This window comes from Salvelinus alpinus, chromosome 3 (assembly GCF_045679555.1).
Source record: "Salvelinus alpinus chromosome 3, SLU_Salpinus.1, whole genome shotgun sequence".
NCBI lineage: Eukaryota > Metazoa > Chordata > Actinopteri > Salmoniformes > Salmonidae > Salvelinus > Salvelinus alpinus.
In genome coordinates, this window is record NC_092088.1 from 105,225,475 (window position 1) to 105,246,326 (window position 20,852).

The 20,852-nt window shown below is 44.0% G+C and overlaps 1 protein-coding gene across 1 annotated transcript in view; it reads left to right on the top strand.

Moving 5' to 3' along the window:
* The window catches only part of LOC139571658 (formin-2-like), a 165,766-nt gene that overhangs the window by 112,389 nt on the left and 32,525 nt on the right, over nt 1-20,852 (top strand). The gene's annotated exons all lie outside the window — the stretch shown is intronic.

Sequence of the window (20,852 nt, forward strand, 5' to 3'; positions counted from 1 at the left end):
GTCGGGCGGTTAGCCAGACGAAGCCCCGGTCGGGCGGTTAGCCAGACGAAGCCCCGGTCGGACGGTTAGCCAGACGAAGCCCCGGTCGGGCGGTTAGCCAGACGAAGCCCCGGTCGGGCGGTTAGCCAGACGAAGCCCCGGTCGGGCGGTTAGCCAGACGAAGCCCCGGTCGGGCGGTTAGCCAGACGAAGCCCCGGTCGGGCGGTTAGCCAGACGAAGCCCCGGTCGGGCGGTTAGCCAGACGAAGCCCCGGTCGGGCGGTTAGCCAGACGAAGCCCCGGTCGGGCGGTTAGCCAGACGAATTATTGGATTTTGATTTAGTCAACAAACAAAAAAATTAAATATATATATATATATATACACACACACAGTACCAGTCAAAAGTTTGGAGACACCTACTTATTCAAGGGTTTTTTCTTTATTTTTACTATTTTCTACATTGTAAAATAATAGTGAAGACATCAAACTATGAAATATCACATATATGGAATCATGTAGTAACCAAAAAAGTGTGAAACAAATAAATATATTTTATATTTGAGATCCTTCAATGTAGCCACCCTTTGCCTTGATGACAGCTTTGCTCATTCTTGGCATTCTCTCAACCAGCTTCATGAGGTAGTCACCTGGAAGGCATTTCAATTAACAGGTGTGCCTTAAGTTAATTTATGGAATGTCTTTCTTTAATGCGTTTGAGCCAATCAGTTGTGTTGTGACAAGGTAGGGGAGGTATAGCTTCTACAGCTGCGTTGCTTGCTGTTTGGGGTTTTAGTCTGGGTTTCTGTACAGCACTTTGAGATATCAGCTGATGTAAGAAGGGCTATATAAATACATTTGATTTGATATGAATTAATTAGATTTGTATACAGAAGATATCCCAATTTGGCAAAAGACCAAGTCCATATTGTGGCAAGAACAGCTCAAATAAGTGAAGAGACGCAACCGTTCATTACTTTAAGACAGAAGGTCAGTCAATTGGGAAAATTAAGAAAGTTTCTTCAAGTGCATTCGCAAAAATCATCAAGCGCTATGATGAAACTGGCTCTCATGAGGACCGCCACAGGAAAGGAAGACCCAGAGTTACCTGCTGCAGAGGATAAATTCATTAGAGTTACCTGCACCTCAGATTGCAGCCCAAATAAATGCTTCAGAGTTCAAGTAACAGACACATCTCAACATCAACTGTTCAGAGGAGACTGCCTGACTCAGGCCTTCATGGTCTAATTGCTGCAAAGATACCACTACTAAAGGACACCAATAATAAGAAGAGACTTGCTTGGCCCAAGAAACACGAGCAACGGACATTAGACTGGTGGAAATCAGTCCTTTGGTCTGATGAGTCCAAATTGGAGATTTTTGGTTCCAACCACCGTCTTTGTGAGACGCAGAGTAGGTGAACGGATGATCTCTGCATGTGTGGTTCCCACCGTGAAGCATGGAGGAGGAGGAGGTGTGGGGGTGCTTTGCTGGTGACACTGATTTATTTAGATTTCAAGACTTAACCAGCATGGCTACCACAGCGTTATGCAGCCATATGCCATCCCATCTGGTTTGGGCTTAGTGGGACTATCATTTGTTTTTCAACAGGACAATGACGAAACACACCTTCAGGCTGTGTAAGGGATATTTAACCAAGAAGGAGAGTGACGGAGTGCGTCATCAGATGACTTGGCCTTCACAATCACCTGACCTCAACCCAATTTGAGATGAGTTGGACCACAGAGTGAAGAAAAATCAGCCAACAAGTGCTCTGCACATGTGGGAACTCCTTCAAGTCTGTTGGAAAAGCATTCCTCATGAAGCTGGTTGAGAGAATGCCAAGAGTGTGCAAAGCTGTCATCAAGGCAAAGGCTGGCTACTTTGAAGAATCTAAAATGTATTTGGATTTGTTTAACACTTTTTTGATTACTACATGATTCCATATGTGTTAAATAGTTTTGATGTCTTCAGTATTGTTTTACACTGTTGAAAATAATAAATTATCCTAACCCACTCTACATGATCTACCTCTACTACCCTAACCCACTCTACATGATCTACCTCTACTACCCTAACCCACTCTACATGATCTACCTCTACTACCCTAACCCACTCTACATGATCTAACTCTACTACCCTAACGCACTCTACATGATCTACCTCTACTACCCTAACCCACTCTACATGATCTACCTCTACTACCCTAACCCACTCTACATGATCTAACTCTACTACCCTAACCCACTCTACTACCCTAACCCACTCTACATGATCTAACTCTACCACCCTAACCCACTCTACATGATCTAACTCTACCACCCTAACCCACTCTACATGATCTAACTCTACTACCCTAACCCACTCTACATGATCTAACTCTACTACACTAACCCACTCTACATGATCTAACTCTACTACCCTAACCCACTCTACATGATCTAACTCTACTACACTAACCCACTCTACATGATCTAACTCTACCACCCTAACCCACTCTACATGATCTAACTCTACTACCCTAACCCACTCTACATGATCTACCTCTACTACCATAACCCACTCTACATGATCTAACTCTACCACCCTAACCCACTCTACATGATCTAACTCTACTACCCTAACCCACTCTACATGATCTAACTCTACTACCCTAACCCACTCTACATGATCTAACTCTGTTACTAACCCACTCTACATGATCTAACTCTACTACCCTAACCCACTCTACATGATCTAACTCTACTACCCTAACCCACTCTACGTGATCTACCTCTACTACCCTAACCCACTCTAGGTGATCTACCTCTACTACCCTAACCCACTCTACGTGATCTAACTATGTTACTACCCTAACCCACTCTACATGATCTAACTCTACTACCCGAACCCACTCTACGTGATCTAACTCTACTACCCTAACCCACTCTACATGATCTAACTCTACCACCCTGACCCACTCTACGTGATCTAACTCTGATACTAACCCACTCTACATGATCTACCTCTACTACCCTAACCCACTCTACATGATCTAACTCTACTACCCTAACCCACTCTACATGATCTAACTCTACTACCCTAACCCACTCTACATGATCTAACTCTGTTACTAACCCACTCTACATGATCTAACTCTACTACCCTAACCCACTCTACATGATCTAACTCTACTACCCTAACCCACTCTACGTGATCTACCTCTACTACCCTAACCCACTCTACGTGATCTACCTCTACTACCCTAACCCACTCTACGTGATCTACCTCTACTACCCTAACCCACTCTACGTGATCTAACTATGTTACTACCCTAACCCACTCTACATGATCTAACTCTACTACCCGAACCCACTCTACGTGATCTAACTCTACTACCCTAACCCACTCTACATGATCTAACTCTAGCACCCTGACCCACTCTACGTGATCTAACTCTGATACTAACCCACTCTACATGATCTACCTCTACTACCCTAACCCACTCTACATGATCTAACTCTACTACCCTAACCCACTCTACATGATCTAACTCTACTACCCTAACCCACTCTACATGATCTAACTCTGTTACTACCCCCCTCTACGTGATCTAACTCTACCACCCTAACCCACTCTACATGATCTAACTCTACTACCCTAACCCACTCTACATGATCTAACTCTACTACCCTAACCCACTCTACATGATCTAACTCTACTACCCTAACCCACTCTACATGATCTAACTCTACTACCCTAACCCACTCTACATGATCTAACTATACTACCCTAACCCACTCTACATGATCTAACTCTGTTACTAACCCACTCTACATGATCTAACTCTACTACCCTAACCCACTCTACATGATCTAACTCTACCACCCTAACCCACTCTACATGATCTAACTCTATTACCCTAACCCACTCTACATGATCTAACTCTACCACCCTAACCCACTCTACATGATCTAACTCTACTACCCTAACCCACTCTACATGATCTAACTCTACTACCCTAACCCACTCTACATGATCTAACTCTACTACCCTAACCCACTCTACATGATCTAACTCTACTACCCTAACCCACTCTACATGATCTAACTCTACCACCCTAACCCACTCTACATGATCTAACTCTACTACCCTAACCCACTCTACATGATCTAACTCTACTACCCTAACCCACTCTACATGATCTAACTCTACTACCCTAACCCACTCTACATGATCTAACTCTACCACCCTAACCCACTCTACATGATCTAACTCTACTACCCTAACCCACTCTACATGATCTAACTCTACTACCCTAACCCACTCTACATGATCTAACTATACCACCCTAACCCACTCTACATGATCTAACTCTACTACCCTAACCCACTCTACATGATCTAACTCTACTACCCCACTCTACATGATCTAACTCTACTACCCTAACCCACTCTACGTGATCTAACTCTACTACCCTAACCCACTCTACGTGATCTAACTCTACTACCCTAACCCACTCTACATGATCTAACTCTACCACCCTAACCCACTCTACGTGATCTAACTCTACCACCCTAACCCACTCTACGTGATCTAACTCTACTACCCTAACCCACTCTACATGATCTACCTCTACTACCCTAACCCACTCTACGTGATCTAACTCTACCACCCTAACCCACTCTACATGATCTAACTCTACTACCCTAACCCACTCTACATGATCTACCTCTACTACCCTAACCCACTCTACATGATCTAACTCTGTTACTAACCCACTCTACATGATCTAACTCTACTACCCTAACCCACTCTACGTGATCTACCTCTACTACCCTAACCCACTCTACGTGATCTAACTATGTTACTACCCTAACCCACTCTACATGATCTAACTCTACTACCCGAACCCACTCTACGTGATCTAACTCTACTACCCTAACCCACTCTACATGATCTAACTCTACCACCCTGACCCACTCTACGTGATCTAACTCTGATACTAACCCACTCTACATGATCTAACTCTACTACCCTAACCCACTCTACATGATCTAACTCTACTACCCTAACCCACTCTACATGATCTAACTCTACTACCCTAACCCACTCTACATGATCTACCTCTACTACCCTAACCCACTCTACATGATCTAACTCTGTTACTACCCTAACCCACTCTACATGATCTAACTCTACTACCCTAACCCACTCTACATGATCTACCTCTACTACCCTAACCCACTCTACATGATCTAACTCTACTACCCTAACCCACTCTACATGATCTAACTCTACTACCCTAACCCACTCTACATGATCTAACTCTGTTACTACCCCCCTCTACGTGATCTAACTCTACTACCCTAACCCACTCTACATGATCTAACTCTACCACCCTGACCCACTCTACATGATCTAACTCTACTACCCTAACCCACTCTACATGATCTAACTCTACTACCCTAACCCACTCTACATGATCTAACTCTGTTACTACCCCCCTCTACATGATCTACCTCTACTACCCTAACCCACTCTACATGATCTAACTCTACTACCCTAACCCACTCTACATGCTCTACCTCTACTACCCTAACCCACTCTACATGATCTAACTCTACTACCCTAACCCACTCTACATGCTCTACCTCTACTACCCTAACCCACTCTACATGATCTAACTCTACTACCCTAACCCACTCTACATGATCTAACTCTACTACCCTAACCCACTCTACATGATCTACCTCTACCACCCTAACCCACTCTACGTGATCTAACTCTACTACCCTAACCCACTCTACATGATCTACCTCTACCACCCTAACCCACTCTACATGATCTAACTCTGCCACCCTAACCCACTCTACATGATCTAACTCTACTACCCTAACCCACTCTACGTGATCTAACTCTACTACCCTAACCCACTCTACGTGATCTAACTCTACTACCCTAACCCACTCTAGATGATCTACCTCTACTACCCTAACCCACTCTACATGATCTAACTCTGTTACTAACCCACTCTACATGATCTAACTCTGTTACTAACCCACTCTACATGATCTACCTCTACCACCCTAACCCACTCTACATGATCTAACTCTATTTCTAACCCACTCTACATGATCTAACTCTGTTACTAACCCACTCTACATGATCTAACTCTGTTACTAACCCACTCTACATGATCTACCTCTACCACCCTAACCCACTCTACATGATCTAACTCTACTACCCTAACCCACTCTACATGATCTAACTCTGTTACTAACCCACTCTACATGCTCTAACTCTACTACCCTAACCCACTCTACATGATCTACCTCTACCACCCTAACCCACTCTACATGATCTAACTCTACTACCCTAACCCACTCTACATGATCTAACTCTACTACCCTAACCCACTCTACATGATCTAACTCTACTACCCTAACCCACTCTACATGATCTAACTCTACTACCCTAACCCACTCTACATGATCTAACTCTACTACCCTAACCCGCTCTACATGCTCTAACTCTACTACCCTAACCCACTCTACATGATCTACCTCTACTACCCTAACCCACTCTACATGATCTAACTCTACTACCCTAACCCACTCTACATGATCTAACTCTACTACCCTACCCCACTCTACATGATCTAACTCTACTACCCTAACCCACTCTACATGATCTACCTCTACTACCCTAACCCACTCTACATGATCTAACTCTACCACCCTAACCCACTCTACATGATCTAACTCTACTACCCTAACCCACTCTACATGATCTAACTCTACTACCCTAACCCACTCTACATGATCTAACTCTACTACCCTAACCCACTCTACATGATCTAACTCTACTACCCTAACCCACTCTACATGAATTAACTCTGTTACTAACCCACTCTACGTGATCTACCTCTACTTCCCTAACCCACTCTACGTGATCTAACTATGTTACTACCCTAACCCACTCTACATGATCTAACTCTACTACCCGAACCCACTCTACGTGATCTAACTCTACTACCCTAACCCACTCTACATGATCTAACTCTACCACCCTGACCCACTCTACGTGATCTAACTCTGATACTAACCCACTCTACATGATCTACCTCTACTACCCTAACCCACTCTACATGATCTAACTCTACTACCCTAACCCACTCTACATGATCTAACTCTACTACCCTAACCCACTCTACATGATCTAACTCTGTTACTAACCCACTCTACATGATCTAACTCTACTACCCTAACCCACTCTACATGATCTAACTCTACTACCCTAACCCACTCTACGTGATCTACCTCTACTACCCTAACCCACTCTACGTGATCTACCTCTACTACCCTAACCCACTCTACGTGATCTACCTCTACTACCCTAACCCACTCTACGTGATCTAACTATGTTACTACCCTAACCCACTCTACATGATCTAACTCTACTACCCGAACCCACTCTACGTGATCTAACTCTACTACCCTAACCCACTCTACATGATCTAACTCTACCACCCTGACCCACTCTACGTGATCTAACTCTGATACTAACCCACTCTACATGATCTACCTCTACTACCCTAACCCCCTCTACATGATCTAACTCTACTACCCTAACCCACTCTACATGATCTAACTCTACTACCCTAACCCACTCTACATGATCTAACTCTGTTACTAACCCACTCTACATGATCTAACTCTACTACCCTAACCCACTCTACATGATCTAACTCTGTTACTACCCCCCTCTACGTGATCTAACTCTACCACCCTAACCCACTCTACATGATCTAACTCTACTACCCTAACCCACTCTACATGATCTAACTCTACTACCCTAACCCACTCTACATGATCTAACTCTACTACCCTAACCCACTCTACATGATCTAACTCTACTACCCTAACCCACTCTACATGATCTAACTCTACTACCCTAACCCACTCTACATGATCTAACTCTACTACCCTAACCCACTCTACATGATCTAACTCTACTACCCTAACCCACTCTACATGATCTAACTCTACCACCCTAACCCACTCTACATGATCTAACTCTACTACCCTAACCCACTCTACATGATCTAACTCTACTACCCTAACCCACTCTACGTGATCTAACTCTACTACCCTAACCCACTCTACATGATCTAACTCTACTACCCCACTCTACATGATCTAACTCTACTACCCTAACCCACTCTACGTGATCTAACTCTACTACCCTAACCCACTCTACGTGATCTAACTCTACTACCCTAACCCACTCTACGTGATCTAACTCTACCACCCTAACCCACTCTACATGATCTAACTCTACCACCCTAACCCACTCTACGTGATCTAACTCTACTACCCTAACCCACTCTACATGATCTACCTCTACACCCCTTACCCACTCTACGTGATCTAACTCTACCACCCTAACCCACTCTACATGATCTAACTCTACTACCCTAACCCAATCTACATGATCTACCTCTACTACCCTAACCCACTCTACATGATCTAACTCTGTTACTAACCCACTCTACATGATCTAACTCTACTACCCTAACCCACTCTACGTGATCTACCTCTACTACCCTAACCCACTCTACGTGATCTAACTATGTTACTACCCTAACCCACTCTACATGATCTAACTCTACTACCCGAACCCACTCTACGTGATCTAACTCTACTACCCTAACCCACTCTACATGATCTAACTCTACCACCCTGACCCACTCTACGTGATCTAACTCTGATACTAACCCACTCTACATGATCTAACTCTACTACCCTAACCCACTCTACATGATCTAACTCTACTACCCTAACCCACTCTACATGATCTAACTCTACTACCCTAACCCACTCTACATGATCTACCTCTACTACCCTAACCCACTCTACATGATCTAACTCTGTTACTACCCTAACCCACTCTACATGATCTAACTCTACTACCCTAACCCACTCTACATGATCTACCTCTACTACCCTAACCCACTCTACATGATCTAACTCTACTACCCTAACCCACTCTACATGATCTAACTCTACTACCCTAACCCACTCTACATGATCTAACTCTGTTACTACCCCCCTCTACGTGATCTAACTCTACTACCCTAACCCACTCTACATGATCTAACTCTACCACCCTGACCCACTCTACATGATCTAACTCTACTACCCTAACCCACTCTACATGATCTAACTCTACTACCCTAACCCACTCTACATGATCTAACTCTGTTACTACCCCCCTCTACATGATCTACCTCTACTACCCTAACCCACTCTACATGATCTACCTCTACTACCCTAACCCACTCTACATGATCTACCTCTACTACCCTAACCCACTCTACATGCTCTACCTCTACTACCCTAACCCACTCTACATGATCTAACTCTACTACCCTAACCCACTCTACATGCTCTACCTCTACTACCCTAACCCACTCTACATGATCTAACTCTACTACCCTAACCCACTCTACATGATCTAACTCTACTACCCTAACCCACTCTACATGATCTAACTCTACTACCCTAACCCGCTCTACATGCTCTAACTCTACTACCCTAACCCACTCTACATGATCTACCTCTACTACCCTAACCCACTCTACATGATCTAACTCTACTACCCTAACCCACTCTACATGATCTAACTCTACTACCCTAACCCACTCTACATGATCTAACTCTACTACCCTACCCCACTCTACATGATCTAACTCTACTACCCTAACCCACTCTACATGATCTACCTCTACTACCCTAACCCACTCTACATGATCTAACTCTACCACCCTAACCCACTCTACATGATCTAACTCTACTACCCTAACCCACTCTACATGATCTAACTCTACTACCCTAACCCACTCTACATGATCTAACTCTACTACCCTAACCCACTCTACATGAATTAACTCTGTTACTAACCCACTCTACGTGATCTAACTCTACTACCCTAACCCACTCTACGTGATCTACCTCTACTACCCTAACCCACTCTACGTGATCTACCTCTACTACCCTAACCCACTCTACGTGATCTAACTATGTTACTACCCTAACCCACTCTACATGATCTAACTCTACTACCCGAACCCACTCTACGTGATCTAACTCTACTACCCTAACCCACTCTACATGATCTAACTCTACCACCCTGACCCACTCTACGTGATCTAACTCTGATACTAACCCACTCTACATGATCTACCTCTACTACCCTAACCCACTCTACATGATCTAACTCTACTACCCTAACCCACTCTACATGATCTAACTCTACTACCCTAACCCACTCTACATGATCTAACTCTGTTACTAACCCACTCTACATGATCTAACTCTACTACCCTAACCCACTCTACATGATCTAACTCTACTACCCTAACCCACTCTACGTGATCTACCTCTACTACCCTAACCCACTCTACGTGATCTACCTCTACTACCCTAACCCACTCTACGTGATCTACCTCTACTACCCTAACCCACTCTACGTGATCTAACTATGTTACTACCCTAACCCACTCTACATGATCTAACTCTACTACCCGAACCCACTCTACGTGATCTAACTCTACTACCCTAACCCACTCTACATGATCTAACTCTACCACCCTGACCCACTCTACGTGATCTAACTCTGATACTAACCCACTCTACATGATCTACCTCTACTACCCTAACCCCCTCTACATGATCTAACTCTACTACCCTAACCCACTCTACATGATCTAACTCTACTACCCTAACCCACTCTACATGATCTAACTCTGTTACTAACCCACTCTACATGATCTAACTCTACTACCCTAACCCACTCTACATGATCTAACTCTGTTACTACCCCCCTCTACGTGATCTAACTCTACCACCCTAACCCACTCTACATGATCTAACTCTACTACCCTAACCCACTCTACATGATCTAACTCTACTACCCTAACCCACTCTACATGATCTAACTCTACTACCCTAACCCACTCTACATGATCTAACTCTACTACCCTAACCCACTCTACATGATCTAACTCTACTACCCTAACCCACTCTACATGATCTAACTCTACTACCCTAACCCACTCTACATGATCTAACTCTACTACCCTAACCCACTCTACATGATCTAACTCTACCACCCTAACCCACTCTACATGATCTAACTCTACTACCCTAACCCACTCTACATGATCTAACTCTACTACCCTAACCCACTCTACGTGATCTAACTCTACTACCCTAACCCACTCTACATGATCTAACTCTACTACCCCACTCTACATGATCTAACTCTACTACCCTAACCCACTCTACGTGATCTAACTCTACTACCCTAACCCACTCTACGTGATCTAACTCTACTACCCTAACCCACTCTACATGATCTAACTCTACCACCCTAACCCACTCTACATGATCTAACTCTACCACCCTAACCCACTCTACGTGATCTAACTCTACTACCCTAACCCACTCTACATGATCTACCTCTACTACCCTAACCCACTCTACGTGATCTAACTCTACCACCCTAACCCACTCTACATGATCTAACTCTACTACCCTAACCCAATCTACATGATCTACCTCTACTACCCTAACCCACTCTACATGATCTAACTCTGTTACTAACCCACTCTACATGATCTAACTCTACTACCCTAACCCACTCTACGTGATCTACCTCTACTACCCTAACCCACTCTACGTGATCTAACTATGTTACTACCCTAACCCACTCTACATGATCTAACTCTACTACCCGAACCCACTCTACGTGATCTAACTCTACTACCCTAACCCACTCTACATGATCTAACTCTACCACCCTGACCCACTCTACGTGATCTAACTCTGATACTAACCCACTCTACATGATCTAACTCTACTACCCTAACCCACTCTACATGATCTAACTCTACTACCCTAACCCACTCTACATGATCTAACTCTACTACCCTAACCCACTCTACATGATCTACCTCTACTACCCTAACCCACTCTACATGATCTAACTCTGTTACTACCCTAACCCACTCTACATGATCTAACTCTACTACCCTAACCCACTCTACATGATCTACCTCTACTACCCTAACCCACTCTACATGATCTAACTCTACTACCCTAACCCACTCTACATGATCTAACTCTACTACCCTAACCCACTCTACATGATCTAACTCTGTTACTACCCCCCTCTACGTGATCTAACTCTACTACCCTAACCCACTCTACATGATCTAACTCTACCACCCTGACCCACTCTACATGATCTAACTCTACTACCCTAACCCACTCTACATGATCTAACTCTACTACCCTAACCCACTCTACATGATCTAACTCTGTTACTACCCCCCTCTACATGATCTACCTCTACTACCCTAACCCACTCTACATGATCTACCTCTACTACCCTAACCCACTCTACATGCTCTACCTCTACTACCCTAACCCACTCTACATGATCTAACTCTACTACCCTAACCCACTCTACATGCTCTACCTCTACTACCCTAACCCACTCTACATGATCTAACTCTACTACCCTAACCCACTCTACATGATCTAACTCTACTACCCTAACCCACTCTACATGATCTACCTCTACCACCCTAACCCACTCTACGTGATCTAACTCTACTACCCTAACCCACTCTACATGATCTACCTCTACCACCCTAACCCACTCTACATGATCTAACTCTACCACCCTAACCCACTCTACATGATCTAACTCTACTACCCTAACCCACTCTACGTGATCTAACTCTACTACCCTAACCCACTCTACATGATCTAACTCTACTACCCTAACCCACTCTACATGATCTAACTCTACTACCCTAACCCACTCTACATGATCTAACTCTACCACCCTAACCCACTCTACATGATCTAACTCTGTTACTAAGCCACTCTACATGATCTAACTCTACTACCCTAACCCACTCTACATGATCTACCTCTACTACCCTAACCCACTCTACATGATCTACCTCTACCACCCTAACCCACTCTACATGATCTAACTCTATTACCCTAACCCACTCTACATGATCTAACTCTACTACCCTAACCCACTCTACGTGATCTACCTCTACTACCCTAACCCACTCTACATGATCTAACTCTACTACCCTAACCCACTCTAGATGATCTACCTCTACTACCCTAACCCACTCTACATGATCTAACTCTGTTACTAACCCACTCTACATGATCTAACTCTGTTACTAACCCACTCTACATGATCTACCTCTACCACCCTAACCCACTCTACATGATCTAACTCTATTTCTAACCCACTCTACATGATCTAACTCTGTTACTAACCCACTCTACATGATCTAACTCTGTTACTAACCCACTCTACATGATCTACCTCTACCACCCTAACCCACTCTACATGATCTAACTCTACTACCCTAACCCACTCTACATGATCTAACTCTACTACCCTAACCCACTCTACATGATCTAACTCTGTTACTAACCCACTCTACATGCTCTAACTCTACTACCCTAACCCACTCTACATGATCTACCTCTACCACCCTAACCCACTCTACATGATCTAACTCTACTACCCTAACCCACTCTACATGATCTAACTCTACTACCCTAACCCACTCTACATGATCTAACTCTACTACCCTAACCCACTCTACATGATCTAACTCTACTACCCTAACCCACTCTACATGATCTAACTCTACTACCCTAACCCACTCTACATGCTCTAACTCTACTACCCTAACCCACTCTACATGATCTACCTCTACTACCCTAACCCACTCTACATGATCTAACTCTACTACCCTAACCCACTCTACATGATCTAACTCTACTACCCTACCCCACTCTACATGATCTAACTCTACTACCCTAACCCACTCTACATGATCTACCTCTACTACCCTAACCCACTCTACATGATCTAACTCTACCACCCTAACCCACTCTACATGATCTAACTCTACTACCCTAACCCACTCTACATGATCTAACTCTACTACCCTAACCCACTCTACATGATCTAACTCTACTACCCTAACCCACTCTACATGAATTAACTCTGTTACTAACCCACTCTACGTGATCTAACTCTACTACCCTAACCCACTCTACGTGATCTACCTCTACTACCCTAACCCACTCTACGTGATCTACCTCTACTACCCTAACCCACTCTACGTGATCTAACTATGTTACTACCCTAACCCACTCTACATGATCTAACTCTACTACCCGAACCCACTCTACGTGATCTAACTCTACTACCCTAACCCACTCTACATGATCTAACTCTACCACCCTGACCCACTCTACGTGATCTAACTCTGATACTAACCCACTCTACATGATCTACCTCTACTACCCTAACCCACTCTACATGATCTAACTCTACTACCCTAACCCACTCTACATGATCTAACTCTACCACCCTGACCCACTCTACATGATCTAACTCTACTACCCTAACCCACTCTACATGCTCTACCTCTACTACCCTAACCCACTCTACATGATCTAACTCTACTACCCTAACCCACTCTACATGATCTAACTCTACTACCCTAACCCACTCTACATGATCTAACTCTACTACCCTAACCCACTCTACATGATCTAACTCTACTACCCTAACCCACTCTACATGATCTACCTCTACTACCCGAACCCACTCCACGTGATCTAACTCTACCACCCTGACCCACTCTACATGATCTAACTCTACTACCCTAACCCACTCTACATGATCTAACTCTACTACCCTAACCCACTCTACATGATCTACCTCTACTACCCTAACCCACTCTACATGATCTAACTCTACTACCCTAACCCACTCTACATGATCTAACTCTACTACCCTAACCCACTCTACATGATCTAACTCTACTACCCTAACCCACTCTACATGATCTAACTCTACTACCCTAACCCACTCTACATGATCTACCTCTACTACCCGAACCCACTCCACGTGATCTAACTCTACCACCCTGACCCACTCTACATGATCTAACTCTACTACCCTAACCCACTCTACATGATCTAACTCTACTACCCTAACCCACTCTACATGATCTAACTCTGTTACTACCCCCCTCTACATGATCTACCTCTACTACCCTAACCCACTCTACATGATCTAACTCTACTACCCTAACCCACTCTACATGCTCTACCTCTACTACCCTAACCCACTCTACATGATCTAACTCTACTACCCTAACCCACTCTACATGCTCTACCTCTACTACCCTAACCCACTCTACATGATCTAACTCTACTACCCTAACCCACTCTACATGATCTAACTCTACTACCCTAACCCACTCTACATGATCTACCTCTACCACCCTAACCCACTCTACGTGATCTAACTCTACTACCCTAACCCACTCTACATGATCTACCTCTACCACCCTAACCCACTCTACATGATCTAACTCTACCACCCTAACCCACTCTACATGATCTAACTCTACTACCCTAACCCACTCTACGTGATCTAACTCTACTACCCTAACCCACTCTACATGATCTAACTCTACTACCCTAACCCACTCTACATGATCTAACTCTACTACCCTAACCCACTCTACATGATCTAACTCTACCACCCTAACCCACTCTACATGATCTAACTCTGTTACTAAGCCACTCTACATGATCTAACTCTACTACCCTAACCCATTCTACATGATCTACCTCTACTACCCTAACCCACTCTACATGATCTACCTCTACCACCCTAACCCACTCTACATGATCTAACTCTATTACCCTAACCCACTCTACATGATCTAACTCTACTACCCTAACCCACTCTACGTGATCTACCTCTACTACCCTAACCCACTCTACATGATCTAACTCTACTACCCTAACCCACTCTAGATGATCTACCTCTACTACCCTAACCCACTCTACATGATCTAACTCTGTTACTAACCCACTCTACATGATCTAACTCTGTTACTAACCCACTCTACATGATCTACCTCTACCACCCTAACCCACTCTACATGATCTAACTCTATTTCTAACCCACTCTACATGATCTAACTCTGTTACTAACCCACTCTACATGATCTAACTCTGTTACTAACCCACTCTACATGATCTACCTCTACCACCCTAACCCACTCTACATGATCTAACTCTACTACCCTAACCCACTCTACATGATCTAACTCTACTACCCTAACCCACTCTACATGATCTACCTCTACCACCCTAACCCACTCTACATGATCTAACTCTACTACCCTAACCCACTCTACATGATCTAACTCTACTACCCTAACCCACTCTACATGATCTAACTCTACTACCCTAACCCACTCTACATGATCTAACTCTACTACCCTAACCCACTCTACATGATCTAACTCTACTACCCTAACCCACTCTACATGATCTACCTCTACTACCCTAACCCACTCTACATGATCTAACTCTACTACCCTAACCCACTCTACATGATCTACCTCTACTACCCGAACCCACTCCACGTGATCTAACTCTACCACCCTGACCCACTCTACATGATCTAACTCTACTACCCTAACCCACTCTACATGATCTAACTCTACTACCCTAACCCACTCTACATGATCTACCTCTACTACCCTAACCCACTCTACATGATCTAACTCTACTACCCTAACCCACTCTACATGATCTAACTCTACTACCCTAACCCACTCTACATGATCTAACTCTACTACCCTAACCCACTCTACATGATCTAACTCTACTACCCTAACCCACTCTACATGATCTACCTCTACTACCCGAACCCACTCCACGTGATCTAACTCTACCACCCTGACCCACTCTACATGATCTAACTCTACTACCCTAACCCACTCTACATGATCTAACTCTACTACCCTAACCCACTCTACATGATCTAACTCTGTTACTACCCCCCTCTACATGATCTACCTCTACTACCCTAACCCACTCTACATGATCTAACTCTACTACCCTAACCCACTCTACATGCTCTACCTCTACTACCCTAACCCACTCTACATGATCTAACTCTACTACCCTAACCCACTCTACATGCTCTACCTCTACTACCCTAACCCACTCTACATGATCTAACTCTACTACCCTAACCCACTCTACATGATCTAACTCTACTACCCTAACCCACTCTACATGATCTACCTCTACCACCCTAACCCACTCTACGTGATCTAACTCTACTACCCTAACCCACTCTACATGATCTACCTCTACCACCCTAACCCACTCTACATGATCTAACTCTACCACCCTAACCCACTCTACATGATCTAACTCTACTACCCTAACCCACTCTACGTGATCTAACTCTACTACCCTAACCCACTCTACATGATCTAACTCTACTACCCTAACCCACTCTACATGATCTAACTCTACTACCCTAACCCACTCTACATGATCTAACTCTACCACCCTAACCCACTCTACATGATCTAACTCTGTTACTAAGCCACTCTACATGATCTAACTCTACTACCCTAACCCATTCTACATGATCTACCTCTACTACCCTAACCCACTCTACATGATCTACCTCTACCACCCTAACCCACTCTACATGATCTAACTCTATTACCCTAACCCACTCTACATGATCTAACTCTACTACCCTAACCCACTCTACGTGATCTACCTCTACTACCCTAACCCACTCTACATGATCTAACTCTACTACCCTAACCCACTCTAGATGATCTACCTCTACTACCCTAACCCACTCTACATGATCTAACTCTGTTACTAACCCACTCTACATGATCTAACTCTGTTACTAACCCACTCTACATGATCTACCTCTACCACCCTAACCCACTCTACATGATCTAACTCTATTTCTAACCCACTCTACATGATCTAACTCTGTTACTAACCCACTCTACATGATCTAACTCTGTTACTAACCCACTCTACATGATCTACCTCTACCACCCTAACCCACTCTACATGATCTAACTCTACTACCCTAACCCACTCTACATGATCTAACTCTACTACCCTAACCCACTCTACATGATCTAACTCTGTTACTAACCCACTCTACATGCTCTAACTCTACTACCCTAACCCACTCTACATGATCTACCTCTACCACCCTAACCCACTCTACATGATCTAACTCTACTACCCTAACCCACTCTACATGATCTAACTCTACTACCCTAACCCACTCTACATGATCTAACTCTACTACCCTAACCCACTCTACATGATCTAACTCTACTACCCTAACCCACTCTACATGATCTAACTCTACTACCCTAACCCACTCTACATGATCTACCTCTACTACCCTAACCCACTCTACATGATCTAACTCTACTACCCTAACCCACTCTACATGATCTAACTCTACTACCCTACCCCACTCTACATGATCTAACTCTACTACCCTACCCCACTCTACATGATCTAACTCTACTACCCTAACCCACTCTACATGATCTACCTCTACTACCCTAACCCACTCTACATGATCTAACTCTACCACCCTAACCCACTCTACATGATCTAACTCTACTACCCTAACCCACTCTACATGATCTAACTCTACTACCCTAACCCACTCTACATGATCTAACTCTACTACCCTAACCCACTCTACATGAATTAACTCTGTTACTAACCCACTCTACGTGATCTAACTCTACTACCCTAACCCACTCTACGTGATCTACCTCTACTACCCTAACCCACTCTACATGATCTACCTCTACCACCCTAACCCACTCTACGTGATCTAACTCTACTACCCTAACCCACTCTACATGATCTACCTCTACCACCCTAACCCACTCTACATGATCTAACTCTACCACCCTAACCCACTCTACATGATCTAACTCTACTACCCTAACCCACTCTACGTGATCTAACTCTACTACCCTAACCCACTCTACATGATCTAACTCTACTACCCTAACCCACTCTACATGATCTAACTCTACTACCCTAACCCACTCTACATGATCTAACTCTACCACCCTAACCCACTCTACATGATCTAACTCTGTTACTAAGCCACTCTACATGATCTAACTCTACTACCCTAACCCATTCTACATGATCTACCTCTACTACCCTAACCCACTCTACATGATCTACCTCTACCACCCTAACCCACTCTACATGATCTAACTCTATTACCCTAACCCACTCTACATGATCTAACTCTACTACCCTAACCCACTCTACGTGATCTACCTCTACTACCCTAACCCACTCTACATGATCTAACTCTACTACCCTAACCCACTCTAGATGATCTACCTCTACTACCCTAACCCACTCTACATGATCTAACTCTGTTACTAACCCACTCTACATGATCTAACTCTGTTACTAACCCACTCTACATGATCTACCTCTACCACCCTAACCCACTCTACATGATCTAACTCTATTTCTAACCCACTCTACATGATCTAACTCTGTTACTAACCCACTCTACATGATCTAACTCTGTTACTAACCCACTCTACATGATCTACCTCTACCACCCTAACCCACTCTACATGATCTAACTCTACTACCCTAACCCACTCTACATGATCTAACTCTACTACCCTAACCCACTCTACATGATCTAACTCTGTTACTAACCCACTCTACATGCTCTAACTCTACTACCCTAACCCACTCTACATGATCTACCTCTACCACCCTAACCCACTCTACATGATCTAACTCTACTACCCTAACCCACTCTACATGATCTAACTCTACTACCCTAACCCACTCTACATGATCTAACTCTACTACCCTAACCCACTCTACATGATCTAACTCTACTACCCTAACCCACTCTACATGATCTAACTCTACTACCCTAACCCACTCTACATGATCTACCTCTACTACCCTAACCCACTCTACATGATCTAACTCTACTACCCTAACCCACTCTACATGATCTAACTCTACTACCCTACCCCACTCTACATGATCTAACTCTACTACCCTACCCCACTCTACATGATCTAACTCTACTACCCTAACCCACTCTACATGATCTACCTCTACTACCCTAACCCACTCTACATGATCTAACTCTACCACCCTAACCCACTCTACATGATCTAACTCTACTACCCTAACCCACTCTACATGATCTAACTCTACTACCCTAACCCACTCTACATGATCTAACTCTACTACCCTAACCCACTCTACATGAATTAACTCTGTTACTAACCCACTCTACGTGATCTAACTCTACTACCCTAACCCACTCTACGTGATCTACCTCTACTACCCTAACCCACTCTACGTGATCTACCTCTACTACCCTAACCCACTCTACGTGATCTAACTATGTTACTACCCTAACCCACTCTACATGATCTAACTCTACTACCCGAACCCACTCTACGTGATCTAACTCTACTACCCTAACCCACTCTACATGATCTAACTCTACCACCCTGACCCACTCTACGTGATCTAACTCTGATACTAACCCACTCTACATGATCTACCTCTACTACCCTAACCCACTCTACATGATCTAACTCTACTACCCTAACCCACTCTACATGATCTAACTCTACCACCCTGACCCACTCTACATGATCTAACTCTACTACCCTAACCCACTCTACATGCTCTACCTCTACTACCCTAACCCACTCTACATGATCTAACTCTACTACCCTAACCCACTCTACATGATCTAACTCTACTACCCTAACCCACTCTACATGATCTAACTCTACTACCCTAACCCACTCTACATGATCTACCTCTACTACCCGAACCCACTCCACGTGATCTAACTCTACCACCCTGACCCACTCTACATGATCT